Source organism: Physcomitrium patens, chromosome 14 (genome assembly GCF_059467195.1).
Source record: "Physcomitrium patens ecotype Gransden chromosome 14, ASM5946719v1, whole genome shotgun sequence".
In the NCBI taxonomy this organism is placed as follows: domain Eukaryota; kingdom Viridiplantae; phylum Streptophyta; class Bryopsida; order Funariales; family Funariaceae; genus Physcomitrium; species Physcomitrium patens.
The window spans coordinates 15795418-15807333 of NC_143423.1; positions in this window are offsets into that span (position 1 = coordinate 15795418).

Consider the following 11916-nt stretch of genomic DNA (forward strand, 5'->3'; position numbering starts at 1 on the left):
CAAACAAGGAAGCGGCTAACATATCAATGCTTCCCCCAATTGGGATCTTCAATAGGACCTGAGCACAAGCTTAAGTTCAAAGGAAGGGGTTGCACAGAACTGAGACCACGTGGTTCCAAGGTAATCAACTGGTGCCCAGATGTGCCAGGATGCAGCGTTTACATCTGATGCCTCAAGTCGGCTGCATTTGACCTCAGCACAGAGTCTTCTTCATTCAATTGAGCGTATTACTGTCATGCAAGACTGCAGCGATTTAGCAAGTGGACATTCTCGGCTCAGAGGTGAGAGATCTGTGACCGCAATTCATCAAGATGCTGTTGTTTGCGGAGCCGTGATCGTCGAGCCAATTCTCTGTTTGAAATCATCCGTTTCTGCCTCCCCTCGCTGATAACAAGCTGATCATCATCAAATGTGTGATTGCTCTGAACTTTTGGTTCCTTATTTCTCGGGCTGGAATGCGTTTCGCCCCCGTTATCATGCACCTTTTTAGAAATTTCTTCACAAGAATGTCTCGATAACCCCGACAACTCACTTTGATTCAAGTTAAGGCCCAAGCGTGCTCCTGCACAGTCACATGGCGTGGTGGGGATGAAGCATGGTCTGTGAAGTATTCTACGCTTCCAAAAGACTGGAATGCATGGAAAGACATACATTGTAATCAACTGCGTCTTCAAGTATTCTCATGTAAGTAAGTTGAACAAAAGAATTGCAACAAATGTTCATACATCTTCGAGATCTAGAGTCCTCAGTCGACACTCTCAGGGCGCTGCTAGAGGTCCGTCCGTCTAGATCGGCCTCATACATGGCGTTCACGCTTGTCACTTTCTACTAGCATATGACAACAGCCGTGATGTCCATTGCCACGCTTTGGACCCCCAAAAGCAACGATTCGCAACCGTTTTTCATAATCAAATGAAAAGCGTTCCAGCAGCACATGGAGTCTGCTGCCTAGCGTCACGAGCTCCCCCCACATGACCCTGTTTTTGGTTCAGATGTTTTCTACATTTGCATTTCTAAGGGAATCGTGAAAAGAAGCTATCGCTGTGAGCTGGAGGATCAATTACTGTAGATGATTGTCACCGCAAAAATTAAGTTTTGGGGGTGCAGTTTCATAAGGATTCGAATACCGTATTGTTTGTCTCGTCGTCAAAATGTACTAAGATGATAATGTTGTCCTTCGCGCCAGGATTCCACAAGTGCCGCTGCGCTTGGCGACCCTCCAGTTTTGTCAAAGCTTCATAATTAGTTTCATGAGAGGAGGCACTTTTTTAAATGTTAATGAGGACGTAGTGCTGTAATACGAGCTCAATAAAGATCAAACACCCACCTCTCCGACCTCCCCCCACAAATAATGGAGAAGGTCTTCGGAATCTAAGTCCAATTGCAAGCATCAGAGCACGAGCTGTGTCACCCAAAAGGGAATGAAGGTTACACCTTCTCAAAGTCAAGGATAGATTTGTTATTCTCACAAAGATGAGGGGCATAGTTGCTATTATTAAGAATATAGGGGTATTCTTGATATCTCAACATATTTCAGAGGTACAAAAAAAATTTCACTAAAAAAATATACTCTTCAAAAGCTTCAATTAAATTATGGTATCTAATTATTGCATTTATAATTAATTAATAAAAAAATGACTTCCTTCTACTTAATGGGAATTAAATTCTATCTAGTTATAAAGTCAATTTTTAATTACTTGGAATAATTTCTAAATATAAGTAAAAAAACTATACATTACTAAATAATAATAAAAAGTTAATATTTACAAAACTTGGATAGTTTATAATAAACTTACAATATATATATATATATATTTCTTTTTATAAATTCTTATCTTATTTAAACCAATAATTTCATATTTGATGTTATAAGTGGTTGTTTAATAATATTCATAATTGATATTTGATATATTTCTCTTAGATTAATCTATATAAAAAGTTTAAGTATCAAATGAATTGTTGGAATTGTGGTTGTAGATATCAACACTTCTATTGAGATACAATATTATTTTAACATTAATTCTTTCTTAGTTATATTTTAATTGTATTATTTTTTTGGTGTCAATGATACTACTCAGAAATTTTCAAAATAAATTATATTTTTTAATCTAAATCTATTCTTATTTTTTAGCTATAAATTAATATTTTATCATATTATTTGTTTATATTTATTTATTTATTTATATAAAATCAAAAATTATTATAATTAAACACAATATTTTCTTTAAATTTGATAAATTTTAAATTAAAATATGTCACTATTTTTTATAAAGGATATTTATTATAATTTAAAAATATATGTATAGAAATATGTTTATTTTACTTATAAAATAAATTTATATTAGGATAGTATTTTTTGTATTATGCATAACATAAAGTGCATTGTGGTGTACAATACTAGTTTAGTAGAGCTTGTGGTGGAATTAGTAATATCCTATATTTGTTTTTTCAATATATTAAACCTGCTTGTTATGTGATCAAATCTTTATGTAGAAGTTCTTAAGGCACCCAAGAGTACATTCTTTGCTTTCTATGGGTGGAAGGAGGGAGGGGGGGAGAAGAAAGAGGGATAAGAAGCAATGTCCCTTGTTGCACAATGTAAGCCTTATTTAATAATTAATTAATTTTTTTGATAGTCTTTTAAGGTTTTAATGGATTCACTACTTTGTTTGACAAAGCCCTATTGGGAGATTATATTATTGTCAAAGAAAGATCTAAATTAATATTGAAAGATCTAAATTATAACAATGAAAGATCTAAACTAATATTAAAAACTTAATTTAATATATCAAAGATTAGATACTACAGATCAAAAAATTAGGATATTTTAAAGTTAATTTAGAAATCATAAAGAAGATAAAAATAAATCAAGTCCAATTCTGATTTTAGATATTCAAATAAAAATTTTAAAAACATTTTAGTGCACTTGTAAGAAGGATCAAATTTTAGGATACATGGATCCTTGATTCTTATTTTAAAAATATATAAAAAATAATGTAAAAAATAATAATGCATTATTATAAAATTATAAATAAACTTTTATTCTTTTAAATAGTAAAAATTCAATGAAAAAATTACCACATAAATTTTGGATAGTCTTATCTTGAAATGTGTTCATCTACATTACAATTGATATTTGATCAACATTGATATTTGCTACTATGTTGGACATGCTTGCATAATAAATATTTTTATTTTGTATATCTATTGATGGAATAAATTTTCTTATAGATCAAAAAGATTCACATTAAAATCAATTGAGTTGATTTTAAATCTTAAAGAAAGACACAATGAAGTTAGAAAAATCTCAAAAATATAGTCAGACATAAAATGGAGCAATGTAAGACCAAAAAATGAATCTCACAACAATATTAGATCAATGAAAATGTTTTAACAAAACTCACATGTTAATATTTTTTTTAACTAGAGATGATTTTTTTTTCATGGCAAAATGTCGTTACACTTTTTTACAATTTATTATGAGTTTTTTCTTACTTAAACTAAGAAAAAACAACATGTGAAGGTAGCTTTAGATAGAGCCCATTACTTTTACACTTACCTTTTATATACTATTAAAATAACATCCTTTAGAAAAATTATCATCTTTCTTCTATTGCATTAAAAAAAATTACATAATTATGTGGTATCTATGTTGGCTCAATGAGCATGTGTGTGATTTTAGTGATTTTTTTGCCATGCAAAGGAATTGTAAAAACAATCTCTTTAAAAGAAAAAAATAAATTAATATCATCCTCAAACTAAAAAAACGTATCTTTGCAATAACATCTAGAATTTTATTTGGCTATATTATTTGCAAAGAATAGCTATTAATAAATCCAATAAAGAATAAAGCTGTAATTTTCTTATGACCTTTAAAAAATCCAAAAGGATTTCATAAATTTATGTATTTGACTAATTATTGTATAAGATTTGTACATTGTTTTGTATAAAAAAAAAAAAAAAAAAAAAAAAAAAAAATCAAGTCTAATCAAGTCTATGTATATTTGGACAAGTGATTGTTGACAAGGATTTGAAGTTTAAAGATAAACTATCAACCACACCAATATTAATTACTCCACATTTAAAAGTGACTTTTTATTTACATCATAATGATTTGAATTAAACAATAAGAAGTATCTTGGCTCAAAACATCACTAGCAATTGAGATTCATATTTATTATGGCAACCTATAACTTGTTTAAGTTGAAAAACATTATAGCACCACTAAAAGAGAAGTATTAGGAATATTATATTTGGTATTAAAAAAATTATAATATTTATTAAAGAATTACTTTATTTTTTATGTAGATGACTATGTGATATTGTACCTAATCATTAGACTAATAGTCCTACCAAGAATAGCAAGATGGATGTTGTTACTTCAAAAATATGATTTTAAAATCAGATATAAACTAACAAAACAACATGTGATGGTAAACCATTTATCAAAAATAACTATAGGAAAAGCACCAATTGAAGTAGTAGATCAACTTCCACATAAAAACTTACTTATGGTATAAATTATTGGAACATACAAACAAGAAGAAAGAAAAAGAAAAAGAAAAAGAATCATTGGTAAGCACCACTGATTAATTACTTAAAAAGAAAAGTTACTTCTGCTACCTAAATTAATATGAAAATGCTGATCACAATTAGAAGCCAATCTTATTATCTTAATAGAGTTAAAATATTAATAAAGACTTGCTGACATATAACAAAAAGAGTTTGTTTGGCAAGTCAAATTACAAAGGAAATTATAGTTGAAGCTTATGAAAGATCTATTCAAGGCATCTTGTTTGCTACAATAATTTTATACAAATTTTTTAAAGCTTTTTATACAAACAACCAACAACATATCATCTTTAATTTAATAAACAATTTAAATCAATCAATAAGGTATTGAAGGCTATATTGACCAAAATATTCAATATAAATCAAATTGGACAGGTTACAAAATTTTACTTAATATTATGGGTACATTGAACAACTTATAAATTAAAAATATTGCATATGTATTTTTTTTAATGTATTTAAAAAACCACAAAATGATACATAATGTGGATATTATCAAAAAATCATATTAAAGACCATGTACTAATAGCAAAAGACTAATTACAAATTTCAACCTTTAAATCAATTGATTATAGTATGATATTTTTTAATAGAACAACTTAATTACTTCTTTAAAGAAAATCAAATATGTAGATGAAAAATTAATATTATGGTTAAAAATAATAATAATAAAAAAAAAATTAATATAAATGACTCAAATCTTATATTATAGTCTTAATATATTAATATAAAATAATTGACTTATAAATATATAGATACAATATCAAATAAATAAATGTTAATAATATAAACCATACTATCAATCAAAAGAAAGCATAATTTATTTATGTTACATAAGAATTTTATAAAGCTTGCAAACAAACATGCAAAACTAAGCAATAAAAACCAAAACTTTATTCAAACACAAAATAGCAAATATTTTTAAGATATAATAAGAAGTAATAAAAAAATAAAATTATTATTATTTTAAAATTACTTATTAAAACTTAAATTAATAAAAAATATATAAATTGTCACAAAAATATATATAGGTATTTTAGTAAATATCTATATGATTAGGTGAAAGTAGATAAAAGTAGATAAAAGTAAGTTAATTTCATTATACCTTCTAGAAAAGCTTCCTAGGAGCTTCATAGACACTGCTTTGATTTTATGTGTATTTGTAGTTGATTGGTAGGTTAGAAACTTAGTCAACAAATTAACCACGTATTGGTAGCTTGCGGAATAAGGTAACTATGTGGCATACATATAGAAAACTTTCCTTAGAAGTTAAAATACGTGTCTTACAAAGTCAACACGTTTTGGAGGTCCTATAGGACATTGTCATGTAGCTCCTAGTTAAGAGTATATATGGAGGCAAGAATGAAGCCCTCTTCACACTTGTCAACACCTTTCTAGTCCTTAGTCTTGTTTCAAGACTTTCTAGTCTTCTTGTTTTTGACAATAACCATTCTAGTTCAATATTATATCATCTTTGAGTAATTTTTTATTAATTTTTATTTACACAAGAAAGCATTGAAGATTTCATTTTTCAATATTTATATCCTTGGCATATATAATAAAAATTAGGAATTTGAAAAAAAAAACTTTGTTCATTAATGAAAAAAATAGACTATTAAATTTTATCAAATCTAATTTTAGATAAAAATTAAATAGATAAAAAATTAATTAATAATAATACCAAAAATATACTTTTTTGTTCGTCATCAAAGTCTTAAATTATTACTAAGAAATAGTGGAAAAAAAAATTTATTCACTACAATCATTCTTATAAATATAATAGAAGAAGATTGGAAGATTTTATTTGAGATACTTATTTGAAAGTTATACATAATACAAATATGATTTTATAATTTTGATTCATAGAATGAAAAAGATAAATTTCTTTCTTTTTATCTTGTAAAGATGATTAAAACATTTCTTTGCCACAATATAAGGGAGAAAATATCAAAAATAATATTAAAATAGCAACACCATCCATATCAGCCAAATTCACTAATGAATTTCATGTAGGAAAGAAGACCATGATAATGCAAAGAATTTTTTCTATATAAAAAAATTACAATGATGCATTGGAATAATAATAATAATAATAATAGATAGATAGAAAAATCTAGCATTAGATATTGGAGGTATTTGTATAATAAAAAATCAACCAAGATAAAAAGTTCAAAAAAATTCAAACATGATGCATTGAAAAGAATAAGATTTATACATCACAAAAATGGAAAATGGCCAAGATATGTGATCTTAACAATAGCAATTGTTAAAGTGGTATTGCTTGATATTTCCAATTATTATTAGACAATAAGCAATCAAAGATACACTAAAGACACAAACTTTATCAACTCAAATTAGTTGCAACAACTTGTAAGTTTAAATTTTGTCATCCAACTTATTAACATGTATTCAATACAAGTACAAAAAAATTAGCCAATGTCAAAACAATAATCATGGATTCCAATCACAATATTTGGATAATATATATAAATATCAAAAGATCATTAGTACAAAATCTCAACTCTACACCAAGTTCTATTTCTACACTCAATTAGCAAGTAAAGGAACTTGAAACAACACAAATAGTGCAAAATTCTCAAAGTCTTAACAAAATGGGATAATAATTATATATCCAAACTAAAGTTAAGCCAACCATTGAATTGACATTGGAAAAAATAGTCACCATAGGTAACATTGTTGAATTTTTATATGGCTATAGAAAAGAAAGAAAAAAAATAGAAATTATAGTTAAAAAAGATATGGATAAAAGAAAAGAATATAATAAATATATTTTGTATTATTACTATCTTTTTGTAAAAAGAATCCTATTTACTTTGTAGGACCTTAAATAAGTCTAAATAAAGTAGCTTAAAGAAATCAAAAATATTTGAATCTTAAGGAAAGAGTTAAGAATATTTTATAAGTGAAGTAACCTTAAAAAGCTAGTTATTAATATCCAAAGAAGGCTGGTTGTGAATACAAGTTGAAACCAGGCCATGAGGCACAAAACTACATATCTACAACAATTTTTAGATTCTTTTATTAATCAACAAGCAAGTTTAAAGAAAAAACTTGCAAATGTTAATTCGGGAATTAGATTTAAATATATTAGATTAATTTTGAATTCTTAAAAGCTTTTCAAATTCAAATGTGTTGTAAGCAATGCAAGGTTTGGAAAAATAAAAAACAAAATTCTATATTTAAGGATTTTGTGAACATTATATCATATTGACAAGTATAGCTTTGCTTGACTTAAATATGCTTTGTAAATTTGAAGTCAATCAAATGCTTAAATTTAAGGTTATAGAAATTCAATTAGATTAGAATCCTACAATTTGGATTTCAAGGATTAATGATAGTTTCTTTGATATTGAGTAATTTTTTGGTTCAATTGAGCCAAGACTATGTGAGCTTATGGTTGACTTAGATATAATTTTTTTTAAACTTTAAAATAAATTTAATGGTGCAATAAAAAGATATAACTACTTATAGATTAACATCAAAGTTGTAGAAAGAAGAATTCCAATACTTGAACAAATTTGGAGCTTTTTTTCCTAGTTAGTTTTTTAGATTTTGTTTAAATTTCTTATATTTGTTTTAAAATAGTGGAGTAAAATATGTCCAAATTTTGAAGTAAATCTATAGTTTAATCAATAATTATTAAGATTTTAAATTTTCTATAGAATTTGATTATAATTTTTTAGAACTTGGTTAGGATTTATTTAAGGTTTAGTTAGAATATCTATAAGATTTCATTAGAATTTGTATAGGATATTATTAAGGTCATATTAAAATTTGGTTAGAATTTATTTTAAATTTTTTATAATTTTTTAGAATTTTTTAAAAATTGTTAAGGCTTATTTAGGATTAATTTGGATATTTTTAGAATTTATTTTAAAATATTTAAATATTAAATTATTATTTTATTAAGATTCCTTTGGGATTTGTATTAAGGATTTCATTAAAGTCTCTTTATAATTATTTTAGGATTTTTTTTTTTATATTCTTTATGAATTAGTTAATAATTCTTATAGAATTTGATTAAGGTTTGATTAGAATTGTTAAAATTCAATCAAGATTTGTTTAGAATTTTATTAGGATTTTTAAGTATTTTGGTTGTTGAAAAATACAAGTTACTTTCAACAACCACATGCCCAATATGCATTCGAACAAGATAGCAAAAAGAAGTATGCACAAATTTAATCAATGTGATAGGCTAAACGCTTTGGCAGAAACTTTGAAAAAGTTGTTTCAAGCAAAGCAACACACATAGTCAAAATATGTGACTTAAACATTTTAGTATATATCCACTAAGTGTAAAAATGAAAATAATATATCTCCATATTAGGGAAATAGAAATCAATAGGATTTTAAATGTTTTCACACTATTTGGCCTATAAATATGATTTACATAAATATTTTAGCTCAAGATTTTTTTTTTATCCATTTCAAATCTAATTATGCTATTATTCGACCCCAACCAATCAACAACTGCCACCTATATCAAAACATGCCTACTCTATTTTGCAAGACTCTTCTGTAATAAGAAATGTTATAAACCTAACCAGCCCTGAGCTATTTTCAATCAAAAAATGTCAAGGCCTGATAATACATTCAAGCCGCAATTAATATAGCGCTTTAGTGACCAATTAGCCAATTCTCATGCTAAGGTTGTCTTGACACAAGAGACTACTTATTAAGAGTTCATAGCCCACCAATTCACTAAAACAACCTTGGCCAAAATAGACGAACTTTTGTAGAACATTTTTGAGGGTTTCAAAGCTCCACTGAATGAAGATCTGAATATCACTACGGAGGCAATATCAAATCTTATACAGAGAGTTCAACTGATTCTGAACAAAACGGCACAACTAATATAGAAACAAATTGCACTAGGCACAATCAGCCGAAGTTCTCTTCCTTCTTTGCCATGGACATCACCAAAAATACAAAAATACAAAAAAACAAAACAAAACAAAAAACAAAAACAAATTTAGCTCCAACAGATCAATGGATTGCATTTCCATTACTTACCATGCATTGATAGTTGCAAGAAATCATTCACTTCCATTAATTCTTTGTGAAATTAGATAAACTACATTTATTGATAGGAATATGTCATCACCACACCAACTCTACAAAGACTTTGGACACAATAACAAATTAAGGCACAATAACACACTCATATCCAGCCTTTGCAAACATATAGAAGTCAACATTGCAATCAATAAATTATTGCTTACCTCAAACTACCAAATGTAGGTCTTGCTATTATGGGAAAAGTATGAATAATAATAAATGTTTATTATTAATATTGGTAAAATACCATTACCAAGAACTAACATATTAATATTCAGTTAGACATCAAAGTAGATATACTACATTTTATATGTATAATCAAACCTTATAATTATTAACTTTATCAAAAATTTGATAGAATAAAAGGTTCTAGGTGCTTATGGTTTTTTTTATACAAATCATTAAAATATAGTTTAAAATATTAAAAAAACATAGATTAGGAAGATATCGACAATAATAAAAATTAAATTAAATTATAAGAGGTTTTGTACAATAATATAAAAAAATATGTAGTAAATAGAAAAAAACTAGTTTTTAAAGACAATATTAAAGATTACATGAAATAATAAATTCTTTATAATAATTTGTAAAATACTTGTCATAAATTAAAGTTTTTTTTTTTTCTTTTTTTTTTTTCTTTTCTTATTGTCTCCAAAAAATAAATGTATTTTTTTTGTATTGATATATATAAACTATATATATATATATATATATATATATATACAAAAAAATTTACAAAGTTGGATATAATAAAAAGATAGAAAGTTTAAAATTTAAAATATATATATATATATATATATATATATATATACAAAAAAATTTACAAAGTTGGATATAATAAAAAGATAGAAAGTTTAAAATTTAAAATATATATATATATATATATATATATATATTTAGAATATTTAATTCATATTTTAACCTTGTTTTATTATAATTATTAAGTTATTAAAAGGATAATAAATATAGGGCCAGCATAAAGTAGACTGATTGTCTTTTTTGTTTTGAAACCGAATTTGCATCTTTAAGATAGTTCAATTAATTAGCTCTAAGTATTCAAGTTAAGATAAATAAATAAAAAAAAATAACTGCGAAGTTCTTCCAGAATAATATTATTGTACTCTTATTCTATATATTTTATATTAAGATTTAAATATGCATATTTCTTTGTTTAAATAAGACTTAATAAGAAAGGTACAACAATTAACTAATTGTATTTTATACAAGTTTTAATCAAGTTTAGATGAAGCATAGAAGAAGTTTTTAATTAATACGAGTTATCTACAAATTCACCTTATATTGGCCAATTATTTTCAGATAAATAATCTACAATCAGATCATATATTTAAGTCCACCAATTGACTCTAATATTTTAATTATTGGGTTTCTAATAGATTTAGTCTGTTTAAGATACTTCTTAATAATTTGAATTTAGAATTAGAATTTGTAATCAGGTATTTTTTACTATATTATTTATATTAATAAATTAAAATAATAAAAAATAAATAGTATTTGTATAACTATTTATTTACTTAAGGTAAATAAAACCATATACTAAATTGGTAAAACTAAACACATTGGTGGCATACATTGTATGCCACCAATGTACAAATGTTTCTACCAAATTTACATCTCAATAAGTAAATAAAATATTTTTAGCAAATTTGAACCCTAGATTTAACAAATGTATTTAATAATGTATTCTATTCAATAGACATGTTATAGCTATGTGTGTATATGTATTTTTTCTTTTTTATTTTTTTTTTGTGAAAAATTATATTATCACAATTATAAAATTTGGTCATTTAGGGACCTCAAAGATAATATTTAATTTCTCTATTTAAATATTTTAAAAAATATACAATTAGAGGAATTAATTATAAATATGTCTTAGAGTTAACAGTAATTAATAGAAATAATACATTGAAATATGAGATCAATACAAATAAATTAAATTAAATTAAATTAAATCATTTTCATTACAAATTTATTTTAAATTTATAATATTTAAAGATCATATACATAGTATCCTCACTGAATATTTTAAGATTTTTGTAATTTTATGTCTTAATGTACATATTGTTTTCTTAAGTTTGAAGTAAATCAAATTTTAAATAAAATTGTAAAGCCCCTATAAGGTGTGTAAAACATATTTGTTTCTACAACATGTAGCATCAATTGTATTCTTCATTGGGATCTAAATTGTTTATGCATCAACTTTTACTTTAATTCTTTTTAGCATGATCAATATACATTTAATAAATT